General features: G+C 41.3%; 1 protein-coding gene and 1 pseudogene across 1 annotated transcript in view; one reads left to right on the top strand and one right to left on the bottom strand.

Annotated features, from left to right (window-relative positions):
• TDRD3 (tudor domain containing 3) overlaps positions 1-21191 on the bottom strand; it is a 203917-nt gene that overhangs the window by 171315 nt on the left and 11411 nt on the right. The window lies entirely within an intron of this gene.
• On the top strand, positions 6370-7154 carry LOC103289631 (14-3-3 protein zeta/delta-like; annotated as a pseudogene).

Below are 21191 nucleotides of genomic sequence, written 5' to 3'. Positions count from 1 at the left end.
AGGATATCAAGGGAGAGATTAATAGCAATACAATCATAGTAGGAGACTTTAATACCCCACTATCACCATTGGACAAATCCTCTAAACAAAAAATCAGCAAAGAAACAGCAATCCTAAATGACTCACTAGACCAGATGGAATTAATTGACATCTTCAGAACATTTCACCCCAAAGCCACAGAATATACATTCTTCTCAAGTGCACATGGGTCATTTTCAAAGATAGACCATATGCTGGGTCACAGGCAAAGTCTCTTCAAATTCAAGAAGATAGAAATTATATCAAGCATCTTCTCAGATCACAGTGGCATAAAACTGGAAATCAACTATAATAAATACAATCCAAAGAAATCAAACACATGGAGACTAAACAGCATGCTATTAAACAAGGACTGGGTCACCAGATAGATCAAGAAAGAAATAAAAAAACATCATGGCAACAAATGACAATGAAAACACAACAATCCAAAATCTATGGGACACAGCGAAAGCAGTCTTGAGAGGGAAGTTCATAGCTCTACAAGCCTATTGCAAAAAACAAGAAACAATGGTAATAAATTACTTAACCCTACAACTCAAAGAGCTAGAAAAAGAGCAGCAAGAAAAACCCAGTGTAACCAGAAGGAAGGAAATAACAAAGATCAGAGCGGAGATAAATGACATAGAGACCAAAGAAACAATACAAAAGATCAACAAAACCAAGAGCTGGGTCTTTGAAAGGATAAACAAGCTTGATGGACCTCTATCCAGGCTCACCAAGAACCAAAGAGAGAGGACCCAAATACACAAAATCAGAAATGAAAGAGGAGAAATAACAACAGACCCCGCTGAGATACAAAGGATTGTTACAAAATACTACGAACAACTCTATTCCAACAAACTGGACAACCTGGAGTAAATGGACATATTCCTAGAAAAATATAACCTTCCAAAAATCAATCAATAAGAATCTAAAGAGCTCAATAGGCCAATAACTATGGACGAAATTGAAGCAGTCATCAAAAAGCTTCAGGCAAACAAAAGCCCGGGGCCTGATGGCTTCACAGGAGAGTTTTACCAAACATTCAAGGAAGAACTAAAACCTATCCTCCTCAGACTATTCCAAAAAATTCAAGTGGAAGGAACACTTCCAAGCTCCTTCTATGAAGCCAGCATCACCCTAATACCAAAACCAGATAAAGACAACTCAATGAAAGAGAATTACAAACCAATATCCCTCATGAACATAGATGCCAAAATCCTCAACAAAATTCTAGCAAATCGGCTCCAGCAGTACATCAGAAAAATCATACACCATGACCAAGTAGGATTTATCCCAGGAATGCAAGGATGGTACAATATCCGCAAATCAATAAACGTGATACATCACATAAGCAAATTGAGAGATAAAAATCACATAGTCATATCAATTGATGCAGAAAAAGCATTTGACAAAATCCAACACCCTTTCTTGATAAAAACTCTCAACAAGGTGGGAATAGAAGGCTCATTCCTCAACATAATAAAAGCTATATATGATAAACTCACAGCAAACATCATACTCAATGGACAAAAACTAAAAACATTTCCCCTAAGAACAGGAACAAGACAGGGATGCCCACTCTCACCACTCCTGTTTGACATAGTACTGGAAGTATTAGCCATTGCAGTTAGACAAGAAGAAGAAATAAAAGGCATCCAAATTGGAAAAGAACAAGTAAAGCTGTCTTTATTTGCAGACGACATGATATTGTACATAAAAATCCGAAAGACTCCGTCAAAAAACTAATAGGCTTAATAAATGAATTCGGCAATGTAGCAGGATACAAAATTAACACCAAGAAATCTATGGCCTTTCTATACACCAATAGTGAACTTACAGACAGAGAGACTAAAAAGGCAATCCCATTTACCATCGCACCAAAAAAATTAAGATACCTAGGAATAAACTTAACTAAGGAGGTAAAAGACCTATACGCGGAAAACTACAGGACACTGAGAAAAGAGATAGAGGAAGACGTAAACAGATCGAAGAACATACCATGTTCATGGATTGGTAGAATCAACATCATTAAAATGTCCATACTACCCAAAGCAATCTATAGATTCAATGCAGTCCCCATTAAAATACCAACGGCATATTTCACAGACCTAGAAAGAACTTTCCAAAAATTCATCTGGAATAAAAAAAGACCCCGAATAGCCACAGCAATCCTGAGAAAGAAGAATAAAGTAGGAGGGATCTCAATACCAGACTTCAAGCTGTATTACAAAGCCACTGTTCTCAAAACAGCCTGGTACTGGCACAAGAACAGATATATAGATCAATGGAACAGAATAGAGAATCCAGATATTGACCCAAACCACTATGCTCAATTAATATTTGACAAAGGAGGCATGAACATACAATGGAGTCAAGACAGTCTCTTCAATAAATGGTGTTGGGAAAATTGGACAGATACATGCAAAAACATGAAGCTTGATCACCAACTTACGCCATACACAAAAATAAACTCAGAATGGATACAGGACTTAAACATAAGACGGGAAACCATAAAAATACTAGAGCAATCCACAGGCAGCAAAATCTCAGACATATGCCAAAAGAAATTCTTCACTGACACTGCCCCTAGGACAATGGAAGCTCAAGAGAAAATTAACAAATGGGACTACATCAAAATAAAAAGCTTTTTCACAGCAAAAGAAACCATCAACAAAACAACAAGAAGGCCTACTGCATGGGAGAACATATTTGCAAATGGCATCACTGATAAAGGTTTAATCTCCAACATCTACAGGCAGCTTATACAACTTAATAAAAGGAAGATAAATGATCCAATAAAAAAATGGGCAACAGACCTAAATAGAATCTTTTCAAAAGAAGACAGAAGGAAGGCCAAGAGACACATGAAAACATACTCAACGTCACTAATTATCCGAGAGATGCAAATCAAAACAACAATGCGGTACCATCTCACACCTGTCAGAATGGCTATCATCAACAAATCAACAAACGACAAGTGTTGGCGAGGATGCGGAGAAAAAGGAACCCTCGTGCACTGCTGGTGGGAATGCAGACTGGTGCAGCCACTGTGAAGAACAGTATGGAGTTTCCTCAAAAAACTGAAAATGGAACTCCCATTTGACCCAGTAATCCCACTCCTGGGAATATATCTGAAGAAACTAAAAACACCAATCAGAAAGGATATATGCACCCCTATGTTCATAGCAGCACAATTCACCATAGCTAAGATTTGGAAACAGCCTAGGTGCCCGTCAGCAGATGACTGGATCAGAAAACTGTGGTACATCTACACAATGGAATACTATGCTGCCATAAAAAAGAAGGAATTCTCATCATTTGCAGCAACTTGGATGGAATTGGAGAACATTATGTTAAGTGAAATAAGCCAGTCAATGAAAGAAAAATACCACATGATCTCACTCATTTATGGATAATAAAGAACATTATAAACTTGAACAAAAAGATAGATACAGAGACAGTAAAGCATCAAACAGACTGTCAAATTACAGGGGGACGGTTAGGGAGAGGTGGGGGAGATAAGAGATCAATCAAAGGACTTGTATGTATGCATATAAGCATAACCAACGGATGCAAAACTCTGGGGGGTGAGGGCATATATGGGAGTGGGGTGGGGGGTGGCAATGGTAAGATATGTACACATATAATACCTTAATAAAAAAAATTGAAAAAAAAAAAAACAAACTTACTATCTGTATGTAAGCTCTGCCTCTACAGATTCTGCCCCTGCCCTTTTTTCTGGGTGCTTGTTGTTTGCATTTTTTGGTTTAACTGTTTGTTCTGTGGTGTTTTCACCCCATATATTTTTTTCTTCCTTTTTCTTTTCTCTCTTACCTTTTTTAATTTTCTAGATATAATTTTTGCTCTCTTTTCTCTCCTCTAATTCTCTTTTCTCTGCTGGTCACATATATTGGGGTTATCGGGGTCATGAGTACATTCATGTTTGGTTCTCTTTGTGTCGTGTCTTGTCGAGTTGTATTTTGTGCTGTTCAGTCAACATGAGAGCGAGCCACACCCTGAGAGGAGACTCCATCCATGAATGGGAAAATAAACTCAAGACCCAATTACACCAAGAGAATGCAAATATCCCAAGAAGGGGGCATCCCTAGATTACCTAGCTGAGAAGACCAAAGAGACTGCACCACTGGGTCCCACAAAAAATCTATATAAGACAAACAAAAGATCTGGGTGGCATAGCAGTTTGATCTCATACAAAATAACAATCACAAATGAACAGCAAAAATGGGGAGACAAAGAAACAACCCCCATTCAAAGGAAAAGGCGGAATCACCAGAAAAGAAAATAAACAAAACGAAGGCAAGCAGTTTGTCAGAGAAAGAATTCAGAGCAATGGTTATAAGGATGCTGAGAAGGATGGAAGACAAATTCAACATGTGTAAGAATCAAGAGGAAATGAAGAGGAACCAAGAGGAAATGAAGAATGATATAGCCACAATAAAGAACACAATGGAAAGTTTCAACAGTAGACTAGAAGCTGAGGACTGCATCAGCAAGTTAGAATACAAAGTAGAAAAAGCCACCCACGCACAGCAGAAACTGGAAAGAAAACTTAAAAAGCAGGAGGAGAGCCTAAGGGAGCTTTGGGACAACAGGAAACAAAACAACATATGCATAATAGGGGTACAGAAGGAGAGGAAGCAGAGCAAGGAATAGAAGAACTGTTTGAAGAAATAATGACAGAAAATTTCCCTGGTGTTGGGAAAAAAAACACCACACAAATCCAAGAAGCACACCGAGTCCAAAAATCAAGATGAATCAAAAAAAAAAACTGACACCAATATACATCATAATTAAATTGGCAAACATGAACAACAAAGAATCTTAAAGGCTGCCTGAGATAGAAAGTTACCTACAAGGGACCTCCCATTAGACTATCAACTGATTTCTCAACAGAAATACATCAGGACAGAAGGGAATGGAATGAAATATACAAAGTGATACAAAGCAAGGGACTAAATCCAAGAATACTATACCCAGCAAGGCTATCATTCAAAATTGAAAGGGAAATCAGGAGCATCACAGACAAAAAAGGGCTAAGGGAGTTTATTACCACCAAGCCAGCAATGCAAGAAATGCTAAAGGGACTGCTGAAAAAGAAGAAACAAAAAAGGGAAGAAGGAACACAGGCGTAAAGAATAAAAATGGTGAAGAGAGGGGCCACGTGCCCAGGTCGGCCCACCCAGAGCAGAGAGGGGCATGGGAAGCAGTGGGCCAGGGGGAGCATGCCACATTGCCCCTCAGTGGGCAGGACTGCGCCCTGGCACCCACCCCCCCAAGTCCTGATCATAATGCCCAGGTGCGGAGCCACTCGTTACCCAACCCCTGGACGGCCTGGGGGTCAGTTACCACCGCGAAGCACCGAGGGCAAGGTGGGCCAGGCCGCAGGGAGAGGATGGGAGAGGTGAAAGGTCCTGGGTGTTGCTGAACCAGAGCCCCTTCTAAATGGAGTGACTGGCACAGGCACAGGTCGGCCTGGGAAGCTGGGGTGGACGGAGGTGGGGAGAAATTTCCTTCTCACTGGTTGAGACTAAGTGAGCCAGCGGAGGCTGCTGGGGCTCGAGGAGAAGACAAATTAGGGGGAAGTGGTGGGGCAGGAGGAGGAAGGAGCTTCCTGCCCTGGCGCACTTGGGGCTGGGGAAGTTGGAGGCTGAGCAGGGTGGAAGGAGGGCTGGAAGTGGGCGAGGACGCATGCTCCTCTGCTCACCCTCTAGCGTGGGGAGCGGTGGTTGCACTGGGCCCCCAGAACTGTGGGCACCAATCAACGGTTGCCATAGCAGCATTTGACGACATCATGCGTGTGGTGCCCTGCAAGTAGTTAACATATAAATGCAAGAAGGCTGATGGACTTTGATATTCAGCAAGGGCTGAGAATCAGCATAATATTACCTGCTGCTGGCTAAATGGCTGAAGGCAATCCCCTAACCTGATAATCCTTTATTGTTTACCAAACCTTACCATTGATGTCTGTTTGCTTTGCTAAAGGGCAAATGTATATTCTAGTTAATAAAAAGCTATGGGTCCGAAGATTCGGAGAGCCATTCCACTAGAGAAGGGCCTCTGCCTGGTTCCCCCAATGCCTTTCAAATTTACATTTCTTAACTAGTATATCCATTTGCAAGTGGCCCCTTCTCCAGATTCTGAATCCTTGCTGCAAAAGGTTGCAGTAGTGCCCCTGCTGCTGGGGTTGGTGATTGGAGGAAACCCCGTGTCTGCGGAACGGCTGTAGCCTGTGAACAGCGAGATCTAGGGACAGAGTTTCAGCTTCGCCGCTGCCGCCCAGAGACTGCTGAGTCCCCATCCGTCCGTCCACCACCACCCACTCCAGCCAAAGAACATCCAGTCATGGATAAAAATGAGCTGGTGCAGAAGGCCAAACTGGACAAGCAGGCTGAGCAATATGATGACATGGCAGCCTGCATGAAGTCTGTAACTGAGCAAGGAGCTGAATTATCCAATGAGGAGAGGAATCTTCTCTCAGTTGCTTATAAAAATGCTGTAGGAGCCCGTAGGTCATCTTGGAGGGTCATCTCAAGTATTGAGCAAAGGACAGAAGGTGCTGAGAAAAAACAGCAGATGGCTTGAGAATACAGAGAAAAAATTGAGACCGAGCTAAGAGATGTCTGCAATGATGTACTATCTCTCTTAGAAAAGTTCTTGATCCTCAGTGCTTCACAAGCGGAGAGCAAAGTCTTCTATTTGAAAATGAAAGGCGACTACTACCGTTACTTGGCTGAGGTTGCTGCTGGGGATGACAAGAAAGGGATTGTGGACCAGTCACAACAAGCATACCAAAAAACTTTTGAAATCAGCGAAAAGGAAATGCAACCAACACATCCTATCAGATTAAGTCTGGCCCTTAACTTCTCTGTGTTCTATTATGAGATTCTGAACTCCCCAGAGAAAGCCCACTCTCTTGCAAAGACAGCTTTTGATGAAGTCATTGCTGGACTTGATACATTAAGTGAAGTCATACAAAGACAGCACACTAATAATGCAATTACTGAGAGACAACTTGACATTGTGGACATCGGATACCCAAGGAGATGAAGCTGAAGCAGGAGAAAGAGGAGAAAATTAACCGGCTTTCAAACTTTTGTCTGCCTCATTCTAAAATTTACACAGACCATTTGTCATCCATGCTGTCCCACAAATAGTTTTTTGTTTATGATTTATGACAGGTTTATGTTACTTCTATTTGAATTTCTATATTTGCCATGTGGCTTTTATGTTTAATATTAGGGAAGTAGAGCCAGTTAACATTTAGGGAGTTATATTTTCATCTTGAGGTGGCTAATATGGGATGTGTAATTTATATATGAGTTATAAGTGTTTGGCATAGTACTTTTGGTACATTGTGGCTTCACAGGGGCCAGTGTTAAAATTGCTTCCATGTCTAAGCAAAGAAAACTGCCTACATATTGGTTTGTCCTGGTGGGGAATAAAAGGGATAATTGGATCCAGTCACAGGTGTAGTTGTTGTGGGTACTTAAAGTTTTGGAGCACTTAGAGTGCTGTGTTAGAAGTAAATATCCCATAGGTAGTCCATGTTGAACCACGTGTGTATCTGTGGAATACTCAGTCTCAGTGTGTATACCTTCAACTATAGCTGCAGAGTGTTCCTTTAGTTTTGACCCAATTAACTCTGGATGCGGGCAGAAATGGTTCACATTCCATTATTTGTAAAGTTACCTGCTGTTTGCTTTCATTATTTTTGTTACACTCATTTTATTTGTATTTAACCCTTTGCACTCGCTTGCTTTTTTCTCGATTCCTTCATTCTACTCAGGATTTAATTTTTTAAATACCCCAGATTTTACAAAGCGCAGCAGTAGAATAAAAAACTGGAGTTTCTTTTCATACAAACTTATTTATAAAAAAGTTTATTTTTTATAAATAAGTTTTTTTTATAAATAAATTATTTATAAAAATAAAAGTTTATTTTTTATAAAATAAAAATTTTATAAAAAATTATATTTTTTTATATTTCAAATTATTGATACATTCAATACAATTCGACATACGAGCTGCTACCGATGCTAACCGTGTCGAGTCACACTCGACATCCGAGTGCAAAAGGTTAAATGTTTTAGGCAACCTAAGAACAAATGTTCAAGTAAAGATGCAGTAAAATGAATTGCTTGGTATCCATTATTTCATGTATATCAAGCATAGCAGTAAAACAAAAAAACGATGTATTTAACTATTTTTAGGCTTTTTGATGTGTTTTTTTGCTTTATGATTTTTTTTTATACTTGCCTAACATGCATGTGCTGTAAAAATAGTTAACAGGGAAATAACTTGAGACGATGGCTAACTTTGTTTAATGTCTTTTGAAATTTTCATGAACAATCTAAGCATAATTGTTAAGAACACTTGTATTAAGTTCATGTAAGTGGAATAAAAGTGGATAGAACATTGGCCTGTGGATTGAAAGGTCCTGGGTTCAATTCCGGTAAAGGGCACATGCCTGGGTTGTGGGCTCAATCTCCAGTAGGGGCATGCAGGAGATAGCCGATCAATGATTCTCTCTCATCAATGATGTTTCTATCTCTCTCTCTCCCTCTCCCTTCCTCTCTGAAATCAATAAAAACATATTTTAACAAAAAGAAGGAAAAAAAAGAATTACTGCCCAGCCGGTGTTGGTAAGTGGTTGAGCATCAGCCCATGAACCAGGAGATCATATTTCGATTCTAAGTCAGGGCACATGCCCAGTTTTAGGCACAATCCCCAGTAAGGGCATGCAGGAGGCAGCCAATCGGTGATATTTCTATCTCTCTATCCTTCTCCCTTTTTCTAAAATCAATAAAAAATATATTTTTAAAAAATGAACTATTGATACAGGCAAGAATATAGATGAATTTCAAAACCATGTTAAACTTCTAAGAAGTCAGACAAAAAGTGATTCAATTTTTACAATGTCCAATTATAGGAAAAATTACAGATGTTAGAAAAAGATGACCTGAGGGAATGGGCCAGTGGAAGGGACAGAGCCTGAGAAAACTTTCTTAGGTGATAAAAACATCTTGCATCTCGTTGAGATGGTGGTTACATAAGTGTATACAACTACCAAAACCAAGTGTTCTAAAACTTAAGAGCTGCACATTTTAATGTATGTCAATTTTGCCACAATTTAAAAAGAAACGGCCAACCACTTTATTCAGTAAACATTCTTGAGCTCTGTGACACACATTGTGCTATCTTGGGAATTCAAGATGAAAAAAACATGGTCATTATCCTCAAACATGTTCAGTACCAGTGAAGCTTTGGTGAGTTAAGGAGGGAGACATATAAATAATTATAGAACAATGAGCTAGAGTTAGAATGTTACAGGAGCTCAGACAAAGGATAATTCCCATCAGAGAAGACTTCCAATGACAGGAGATGGCTATATTTTAAAATAATAAGCAAGAGACTTTTGGTCAAGATGGCAGCATAGGTAAACGTGGTACTCACTATCCTCCCACAACCACATCTAAAATAGAGAACAACCATCATTCAGAATTGCCTGAAGTCTAACTGAACAGAAGTCCTCGAACTAAGGATATAAAGAAGAATCCACGAGTCTGGTAGGAGGAGTAGAGATGAGGAACACATTGGTCCCATACTCATGTGTGGTGGATAAAAATCAAGAGAGATATCTCTGTTGCAGAGTTTCCCCTGAGGAGCAAGGCCCTCCAGCCCAGGGTTCTAGTGCCAGGAAGAGAAATCTCTATAATACTGGCAGTGAAATCCAGTGGGGATTATGGCTGAGTGAGACAGAGGGCTGCTGGAGTCCCAGAAGTTCCTCTTAAAGGGCCCAAGCAAAGACTTACTTGGACACACTCCGTCTGAGCTCCAGCACTGGAACAGCAGTTCGAATGGCACCAGAGACATACAGTGGAGAACTGAATTGTTTAGTATCAGGCAAGAGCTGGAGAGAAGTGCTGGCAGAGACCATTGTTCCTTTTCTGAGTCCTTTTCCCACAGAGTTGGCAGGAGGGAGCCATATCTGAGTCTCCATCAATGTGGCTAACACTGTTCACCAGACCCTAGTGTTTCCCTGAGATCCTGCTGAAGCATCCATCTTATATAAAACTGCTGTTTGAAATTTTAACCCTGCTATTTTGGCTTCTGTGAACGCTTGCTTGCTTAAATAATAAGGAAAATAAGACTACTCCCATTCCAGAGAGGCTGTGGACTATGCCCCAGACAGAGTTGTCAGTGCTAACACCAGGCCAGCCATTGAGATATGGTCTCATGGCCCCTTCCCAGCACGTAGGCCTTCTTTCCCAGAAGGCCCGGAAGTCTCATTCCAAATTTGGGAGACAAAAGAGCTAGGAAGAGTTAAATAGAAAAGGTTTCCTCCATGCGGGGAATTTGAAAGGCACATTTTTCTCTGGCCCTGCACTTAATAAAATGTAACTCCCTTTCTCTAAGCGTGGCTTGGTTTTTTTCCGGTCTTCTGTAACACTGCCCCACCAACTTTCAGGACCAGCCAAGTTGTTTCCAGTGGCTTTTCCATAAAAATGGTCTGTCTTGGCTCATGCTTCAGACTTTCCTAAAATCTCTCAAACAAGTAGCATCTGGCTTTGGCATGCCCCATACCTCTTGCTAAGGTAGTCCCAGGCCTGGCACTAGCAGCAGCTGGCCTTGGTTCACAGCTTGGCCTCTCCTGGTCTCTTCAAAGCCCAATAGAGCAACAGCCATCTGCAAATTGCTTTGTAGCTCATGCAGGGTGGCTCCAAGCAGAACACAGGCAGCAGCAGAACTTGGCCTGAACCTTCTGGAAGATCCCAGAGCCAGTACAACCGATGGACAGCTTCAGATCACATATAAGCACCACCCAACAACCTCCACAAGCAACACACTCAAGGGGCGGGCTCAGCAAACACCAGAGCCTCACTGAAGTAAGTCCTGTTCTGTGCTATGGGCCCTGCACAGCTGATCCTCCACAGTGACCACAGCCAGTCCTTGCAGCTAATCAGTCTCAGGGTAAATCCCTCCCATCAATGTGCCAACAAGCAATCAAGGCTCAACTACAACAGGAAGGTGTACAGAGACCACACAGTGGAGGGGATAGGCACACCTGGGAGGCCCAGGTCTGGTGAACGGGGAGGCTATGCCACTGGACCCTACAGGACACTTACTCTAAAAATGGTCACTCTACAAAGCCCTGGACATATAACTGCTCTAATACATAATAAAGGGAGGCTGCCAAAATGAGGAGACAAAGAAACATGTCTCAAATGAAAGAACAGAACAAAACTCTAGAAAAAGATCTAAACAAAATGGAGACAAGCAATCTATCAGATGCAGAATTCAAAACACTGGTTGTAAAGGTGCTCAATGAATTTATGGGAAGAGTAGATGAACTCAGAGAGAACTTCCAACAGCATAAAAAATAACATGGAAATCATAAAAAAGAACCAGTCAGAAATGAAGAATAGCCCTGGCCAGTGTGGCTCAGTTGGTTGGAGCATCACCCCATATACCAAAAGGTGGCAGGTTTGATTCCTAGTCAAGGCACATACCCAGGTTGTGGGTTTGGTCCCCAGTCATGGTGCATATGGGAGGCAACAAATCAATGTGTTTTTTCTCACATCGGTGTTTCTCTCCCCCCACCCCTCTCTCAAATCAAATTTTTAAAAAAGAAATGAAACATATACTAACTGAAATGAAGATTAACTTATACGGAATCAAGAGTAGAGTATATTAAGCCAAGAATCAAAGGAACAATTTGGAATATAAGGAAGGAAAAAACACCCAATCAGAAGAGTAAAGAAGAGAAAAAAAGAATCCAAAAAAATGAAGATAGTATAAGAAGCCCCTGGGACAACTTCAAGCATCCCAACATTAATATCCTGGGAGTGCTGGAAGGAGAAGAGAGAGAGCAAGAACTTGAAAGCCTACTTTTAAAAAAATGATGGAAAACTTCCCTAACCTGGTGAAGGAAATAGACATACAAGTCCAGGAAGTGCAGAGAGTTCCAAACAAATAAATGCAAAGAGGACCACACCAAGACATATCATAATTAAAATGTCAACGTTTAAAGAGAAAGAATCTTAAAAGCAGCAAGAGAAGAGCAGTTAGTTACTTACAAGGGAGCTCCCATAAGATTGTCAGCTGACTTCTCAACAAAAACTTTGCAGGCTAAAAGGTTTTGGCAAGAAATATTCAAAGTGATGAAAAGCAAGAACTTAAAACCAAGATTACTCCACCCAGCAAAGCTATCATTTAGAATCAAAGGGCATATAAATGGCTTCCCAGACAAGAAAAAGCTAAAGAAGTTCATCATCACCAAACCAGTATTACATGAAATGTTAAAGAGTTAAGAAGAAGGAGGAGGAGGGGAAAGGAGGGAAGAGAAGGAGGAGGAGGAGGAGGAGGAGAAGGAGGAGGAGGAGGAGGAGGAGGAGGAGGATTATAGTTCTGTATGGAAAATAATACAATAATTAATAAATAATACAATAATAAACTCTGCTTCATGTACTCACAACTAGAAATCCACTTTTGCCATACACTGTAACATAAAGACTAGTGCAAAGAATTCTACATATAAACACAGTAATACATGTGTTCAACATTAAAACTACAATTTTCAAACCAAAGAAAAATACCAGAAAGGCACACAAAATATTTTCTTAAAAAGGGAACTCAGATCTTGGAGAAAAGTGTCTTGCTTAATAAATATCTATTTATTAAATGAAGACTTTAAATATAGCTTCATTCACATCCTGGCTTGGAAACAGCACTAAAATAAGATTGAAATTTGTACTTGATCATATCAATTCAATCAGGGGAACAGTGAGAGTATTCCATCTGGTGTAATCACTGCTTTTTTGTCAATATGTTCTTGAAAGTTCATTAGTTAAAAATAATAATGTCCCTGCTACTCTTCAGAAACCTGGGTTTAAAACTATATTATGAGAACTTCTCATCTTACTTTAAAAATCCTTACACTTAGAGAGACCTTATTTATTGAAGGGAGTCGGTGAAATAAAGTAGGTCATTTTTGCTATCTTTTGTTATCACATCTTGTTAAATTTTAAGTAACCATTTACTTCATCAACTTACAAAGCACAATCTTTGAGGTATCCAACAAACTTACAAATTTTATTTTTAATTCTTTATTATTGAAAGTATTACATATGTCTCCTTTTCCCCACATTGACCTCTCCCAGCCCGCTCTCTCCCCCAGCACAAGCCCTAGAAACCACCAGCACTAACAGTAATGTATTCAAAAGTATTAAATAATTTTAGTTTTAAGTGAGGTTAAGGGTGAGCCAAGTCAAGGACACAAAGATTAAACCAAAGTTACCCATTTCTTTAATTTCCCTTAAAAAAAAAATCCAGCTCATTGATTAAGTTTGTCTCTAAAGGATGTTTTTCTTTCAATTGTCCTTGACTGAATGAGTATTGATCTCTTAAGCTATCTTTGAAATAAAAGCCAGTCATTTTTGTAAATTCAGCAAATGTGATAATTTCATGTCCCTAATTTAAATCTCTCAATGGATCTCTGAACCTGGGTTGGGGTAGGGGGGTGTGAGGTGGGGTGTGGAAGGGCAGGTCCATCAAGTCATCCATAAAAAGTATGGCCTTTTGGAAAAAGAAAGCAGTTTTATTTGCATACACCTCACAATTTCCTATGTAGGATAATTCATAACTTTCACAGAAAAATGAATGTATTCTTCAAAATTAATATATTATCTAAGTGTGTGGATGAGCTATAAAGATTGCATTGGTCTGTTTAATTTAGATAAAATTCAGGGCCTGATTTTTCTAAATGGTGGCATTTGCCTATTTTGGGTTACATTTGTTAAATAGCATGTTTATTTGTTATCTCTATGGTAGTTATAGTCCCAGTACACAAAAGTGGGTAGAGAAAGTGTAAAAGTTCTGATGAAACAGTAATGCAATTTCTATAATTAGAAGGTCACAAGTGAGAAGTATGCATTGGGTCCCAGTGATTATGAATCTCCACATGGTAAGACTGGTCATTATACAAATTTGAAAACACACATCCAAAAAGGAAAAATAGGAATGAGCATGACAATACATATGGAAAAAGTGAATTTTATTAGACCCTTAAAGTCTAGTCCTCTGAACACTCCTAAATTTCACCAATCTTGGTCTAACTGAGGCATGGTTATATTTTTCTATAAGTTCAATTTCTAATCTAAAATAATCAGCTTGGTTAATTAAAATATGATTGGCTATCAAATGTATTTTGTTATCTAAAAACAAACTTCTATCTTTTACTCAGGATTGATATGACTTAACAGGTTTTTCAACCTCACATCCACTTTGTTTCCTTCCCTTAAGCAGTACTGATTTGATAAAAACTATCTGTAGTCTAGTTTTTCTGTAAAATGCAAAAGTTGCCCAAGTGTGATAGAAATTCCCAATTGAAATCAATGAAGGATTTCTATCTGCTCTCAGACATAATGGAAAAGTTCTATTAAAATCAGTAGACCATTTCAAAAACACCTGACAACTCTATATTTGATAGGAAGCCCCATTGCAAGTACTGGCACATTCCTATCAAATAGTTAGGATTTACTGATCTGTGAGGCAGCTCCATTCATACCAGTCATTATGAATAAGAATAAGAACAAGGATTAAGGTGGTTTGGGGAAGTTATTTTTGACAAATATTGGAAAAGTAGTATGTAGTACTTATTCCAGTCTGTTTTTTTCTAAGTGATAAATATATTTCACTATTACTTAGAGCAGAAATCAGCAAACTTTTTCTGTAAAGGGCGAGTTAGTAACAATTGTGGGTTTTTCCTTCCATAGGATCTGTCACAACTACTCAACTCTGCCCCAGAGTACAAAAGCATGGTCTGGCCAAAGTCCCATAAAATTTTATTTACAAAAACAAGGAACAGCCCAGCTGGTGTGGCTGAGTGATTGAGTGTCGACCTATGAGCCAGGAGGTCGTGGTTCAATTCCAGGTTGGAACACGTGCCAGGGGTGTGGGCTAGATCCCCAGTGGGGGGCATGCAAGAGATCAGTGATTCTTTCTCATCAGTGATGTTTCTATCGCTCTATCCCTCTGCCTTCCTCTCTGAAATCAATAAAAATGTATTTTAAAAGAAGTTATATTGTGCCACCCTCGCTGATGTGGCTCAGTTGGTTGGGCATCATCCCATGCCCTAAAAGGCTGCTGGTTCGATTCCTGGTCAGGGCAGGTTGCAGGCTTGAACCCCTCTCTCATCGATGTTTCTTTCTCTAAAATCAATTAAAAAATCTTTTAAAATTTTTATATTGTCCAATAAATTTACCTATTACATAATTGGCTCCAAATATTTAATATTTGAGGAGGATTATCTATTACTCTTTAAGTGAAATCCTTACTTACAAAAATAAAAGGCAATTACTTATTAACATCTAATGGCCTGATGCATGAAATTCATGCACATTAAAAGGGAACTAATTAGAGGAAATATTTTAATATTGCTATTTGCCCTTTCTCTATAATAGAAGTGTCAAGAGATAAAAGAAAATTAGTAAAATGTATATGAAAATCTCCCTCCTGTCAGAGTCTGGGGCACACGGTGGGACCCAGAGTCAAGTCCCTGCCCAACCGCGCGCACCTCAGAATCGCATGAGACCCAGATCCGGCTGGCCCCACCCCCATTGGGCGAGATCCAGACCCGGCCGGCCCCACCCCCATCAAGCCCTGCTGGGCGGGGGGTGCAACCTCAGGTCACCTGGCCCGGCGATGGGTGTGCCTTGAGGTCCCCCATCAAGCCCCGCCGGGCAAGGGGCACGGCCTGAGGTCCCCCAGTCCGGTGCCGGGGCAGGGGGCGTGGCCTGAGGTCCCCCGTCAAGCCCCACCAGGCGGGGGGGGGGGGGATGCAGCCTCAGGTCCCCTGCCCCGGCCCAGCGCCATGCAGCCTCAGGTCCCTGATGATTGCTCATTAAGGCTCATTACGGGAACTCGGCCTCCGCTGGGGGCAGAGACTTGACTCTGGGTCCCACGGTGCGCCCCAGACTCTGACAGGAGGGAGATTTTCATATACATTTTATTAATTTTCTTTTATCTCTTGACACTTCTATTATAGAGAAAGGGCACTGCCATCTTGTGTTATGGAATCCCTGTCTCCGCTGTGGGTGCAGCCATCTTGTTATGGCATGATGGTCAATTTGCACATTCCCTCTTTATTAGATAAGATGCAACATTTCAACAAGAATGTGAAATTACCTGCCTTCTGCTTCTGAGACCTACTAAATTCACATTCATAATAAGAGACTGAATAGTGACAATTTCCTCTCTCAAATGTCTTTCTATTCCTCTTGTACAATTGAAATAACTAATATTATATGAAATAAATGTCTTATATGCACCATTTTATCTTTCATTTGAGAAATAAGATTATCAAATGGCAAGATATCAAAATGTATATGATATAAAGGTTTTGTCTTTATTAAAGTAACTCTTTTAGAGACAATATAAGGTGTTCAAAAATAGAGTAAATAACACCAACTCTTTCAAAAGTGACATACCAGAAATTCACGTATTTGCAAATCGCATGAACATATTTACTGGCAACAATAAATTATGAGAATCCAGGCTTAACATACAATAGTTAGAACTACAAATATTTACTGGGTGCTCAACAGATGGCAAGCAGTGTTCTAAGCACTTTGTGTGTATTAGCTCATTAATCTTCATAATTATAACATGGGTTAGGTGTTACAATTGGCACCATTTAACAAATGAGCAAACTGAAGCAGTAAGCAGTTAATGTGCTCAAGTGACCCTGGCTCAAGAGAGTTGGACTTCAGAGCCCATGCTCTTAACTACCAACCATATTGCTTCTCAAGAAGCAGGTATAAATATAACTGAAGATCGAGGGTACATAATGGGGTTTCATAACTATTTTCATTTTCTCAGTAATCCCTCATTATAACCTAATTTTGTGATGTAATTCTAATTAAGTAATAATCCTATATAATAAAAGCCTAATATGCAAATTGTCCCCTCGGGTGGTCATTTGACCAGGGAGTTCAACCAGGAGACCAGGAGTTCGACCGCTCACTATGACGTGTGCTGACCACCAAAGGGCAGCGCAGAACATGGTGGACGTCAGCGACGCGGCGCTGGCAGCGGGCAGCAGTGGAGGCGCTGCCAGCCCTGATGGGTCCCAATGAGAGCAGGACCTTGGCGGGATGGTGGAGCAGGAGAGCAGGCAGCGCCAGGCCAAGGCGGGTGTGAGCGGGGGCCCGACTGCCCCACAGACAGTGACCAGTGGTGGCGGTGGGGGGGCGGGGCTGCCGCCCAGCTCCCAGGCACTGAGGGAGCCAGTTGATGGCCCCACAGATGGCAACCAGCAGAGGCTGCCCTGATCAATCACCCCGCAGATGGAAACCAGCTGCAGCAACGGGGGCAGGGCCGCCCCCTCAGCTGCCAGGCGCTGAGGGAGCCGGGCAGGGGGCCCGGCCCCGACCAATCACCCTGCAGGCAGGATGGTGGAGCAGATGAGGGGGTGGCGCCAGGCCAAGGTGGAATGCCAAGCAAGGCTGCAGGGCTGGGAGGCTGGGGGTGCGAGCTGGGGCCCGATCTCCGCAGACCACCCTGAGGGACCTCACCTGTGCACAAATTTGTGCACCAGGCCTCTAGTTCTAATATAAAATTGTAACTTCAAAATCTCATCACTTATTCATCTCAAACACAAATTGATTCAAGCTTGCAAGTTTGTTCTCTGGCAATGCTGACTTCTTATTGACCTCCTAGAGGCCAGATGCACGAAATTCGTGCAAGGGGCTTGGCCCTAATAGCCCCGGCTGCCTTGGCCCTTGCAGCCCCAGCTTCACCCAAAAGGTCATCCGGATGGTCGTTCCGCTGTTTGGCCTTTTGGTCGATTTGCATATTATGCTTTTATTATTATAGGTGAGTTCATACATACTGGGAACTTAGGCAAAGAAAAAGAAACTGGTGCTATAGGGCAATACCAGGCAGATCAAAACAGCAACAAGCATGTTGAATACAACAAAATTCAGTCAAACATTAGCCTATTTTTCCACTTTGAAACTACATGTCTTAGATATATAGAAATCTATAATCATACATTTTTTAAAAAAATACTTTTGTTTAAAGCATTACCAATTCAATTTACACATGAAAATTATTGTGATAAAGTAAAATATTTTAAAAGACTACCAATCATCCAATTCAATTTTATTTTCCATGAAAATATGTTGAGACAGGAATATTGCAAACCATGTCAAACAATGTTGGCCAATACAATAATGCACAGATAAGTCTCATAACACAAATTGTAATCTAATATTAGTTCATATTAGTTTATAACTAAAATTATGTTAAAATACATTAAAAAGGTATTATCTCATAAAAAGCATGACCATTCTTTGATGTGCCATACTAGGTACCACCAACATGATTAAACTAAGGTTTGCAAACCCCTTTTATAAGCAAACTAGAGGCCTGGTGCACAAAATTTGTGCACGGGTAGGGTCCCTAGGCCTGAACAGCAATCAGGGCCGATCTGTGGGGCAATCAGAGGGCCCCACTCGCACCCGCCAGGCCAAGGTGGAATGCCAGGCAAGGCTGCAGGGCTGGGAGGCTGGGGGTGCGAGCTGGGGCCCGATCTCCACAGACCACCCTGAGGGACCCCACCTGTCCACAAATTTGGCTGGCCTGGCGCTGCCCACTCACCGGCCCCACCCCCCACCGCTGCCGCCAGTCGCCTCCCTCTGCGGAAGGGGACTGGCGGGGCGATTGGGGGGGGGTGCCACCTGCTCGCCAGCTGGCCCCGCCCACTCACTGGCTGGCCCCGCCTGCTCAGCGGCTGGCCCCACCACCACCACCGCCGCCGGTCGCCTCCCTCTGTGGGCAACCTGCGGGGTGTTGCGGGGGGGTGCCTGCTGGCACCTGCCTTGGCTGGCCTGAGGCCTGCGAGCTGGGGGCAGCTCCTGCATTGAGCATCTGCCCCCTGGTGGTCAATGCGCATCATAGCAACCTGTCATTCCACCAATCGTTCTGCCGTTCGGTCGATTTGCATATTTGGCTTTTATTATATAAGATATAGTAAATTCATACAAGCTACTTATTATTATGGAATAATGTATAATTAGGGAAAGAGGACTTTGCAAGCTTGGTTTTAATATTTATTATTGGGAAGTCTTTTACAGACATAGATTATCACAAAAAAATAATATAATTTTTTCCGTAGAATATTAAAAGTAGATTATATAAAAAAGTATTAAAGGCAAAGAACAGTACCTTATTCAGTCATACCAATTCATGCAAATTTAACATAATTTAAACAATATCACTGAGTGAAAATTTTAAAATGTGTCCAGGTAGAAGAGAACTACTTCAAGTGTGGTCCATGAATCACTGCCAATTCTCAAACTCTTTGTTAATGCTCCATGATGGGATAAGCACAGAAACTGAGGTAAGCATTTAAAAACATTTAGAGCAATCTGACATTACTGCAAGATTTTATAGTTTACAAAATTTTTACAAAATTAGAAATTTTAAAAACTGACACTGAGAATCACTGAGCTAGAACACACTTCTCAGTATCCCTTTCAAGTAGATGTGAGACTAAGTTCTTAGAAACCAAGGACATGATGTGTGCACCTCTTCTATAAGGAAATGGATTGTGTGGCTCTGCTGTCCTTCCCTTGTCTACTAGCTGAACCCAGATGTGGCAGCTCCTCTACTATAACTGTGAAGACAATGACAATGCCCCAGAGTAGTGCTTCCCGAACTTTAATTTGGAAAGGAATCTCTGGGAGAATCTTGTTAAAATGCAGATGCTGATTTAGTAGACCTATGGTGGAGATTGAGATTCTATTTTACTAACAAGCTACCAGGCTGCTAATGCTGCTGGTCTAAGGACCACACTTGGAATAGCAGGGATTATGGGACAACAAGACAGAAAGATGGAAGGAACCTGGGTCCCTAAATGACAGCACAAAGCAAAATTCATCACCATTCTGGATGTTTTATGACAGGAAAAATGGGCTATGTTCTTTAGATCTCCCTATAGAAGCAATGATCCAAGCAAATAAAATGTTACCACTATATTTCAAATTTTACATCTAACTAAATACATATACTCGTGAGCACGTGTTTGTATTCTGTTAGAAGTTAATATCAATAAATAGAGAAGCTTTGTGTGATAGGTTATTTCTGTAGAGGTTACATTTTTATTTAGCTATTTTTTTTTAGAGAGAGAGGGAGGGAGGAAGAGAGAGAAACATAAATTTGTTGTTCCACTTACTTATGCATTCATTGGCTGATTCTTATATGTGCCCTGCTTGGGGTGGAACCTGCAACCTTGGCATATGGAGACACTCCTCTAACAAACTGAGATACCCAAACAGGGCCAAGATTACATTTTTTCATTAAAAAAAAAGTGTTTTTTAACTTGACAACATTCATTTCAGAAATAAAAAGCTTAACAAGTTTCATGTTCCTTGAGAATATTAAAATAATATAATAAAAGATACTGACACTAATTAAGATGTCACTAATAGGGAAAACCAAGATGGCGGCATAAGGTATACACCTGTACGTGCTGCCTCTCACAACCACACCAAAACTACAACTAAAAGACAAAAACGTCTATCACCCAGAACCATGGGAAAGCTGGCTGAATAGAAGTTCTACAACTAGAAGGAAAGAGAAAAGAGCATTGAGACGTGCATAAGCGCGGAAAAGCTGAAGTACGGGAGGCAGGTGAATTGCGCGAATCGGGCTGGCGGCTGGGTGCGCTGTTTTTTTCAACCAGAAGGGAGACACAAGCTCCCAATTACTCTGAACTCCAGTTTCTGGCAAGACTCTGGGGACCCAAACTCCTACGGTAGAAGCTGGACTATCTGCCATCGGGTCGGAAAGTGAGGGTGGCTTTCTTGCAGAGGTGTGCGCAGGAATCATTGTTTACTGCGCTGGGGCGCGGGACGCGGGGACGCAGAAACTCGGAGACGCAGAGACAGCTGACTGGCAGCCATCGCTGTTTGCCACGCCCTAGCCTAGTGATTCCCTGAGACCCCGCCCCGCACAATTTACAAACCCACCCAAGCCCTGCGCAGCAGCTTTTGCATATAAATGGCCTGCCCTATTGCAGCTTAACCTAACAAACTGCAGCTCTGGTCAGACAGCTCCAAAACCTCCAAGCAAAGAGGAGAAATCTG

This window comes from Eptesicus fuscus, chromosome 8, assembly GCF_027574615.1.
Source record: "Eptesicus fuscus isolate TK198812 chromosome 8, DD_ASM_mEF_20220401, whole genome shotgun sequence".
Lineage (NCBI taxonomy): Eukaryota > Metazoa > Chordata > Mammalia > Chiroptera > Vespertilionidae > Eptesicus > Eptesicus fuscus.
This window is presented reverse-complemented; position numbering and strand designations above follow the sequence as displayed.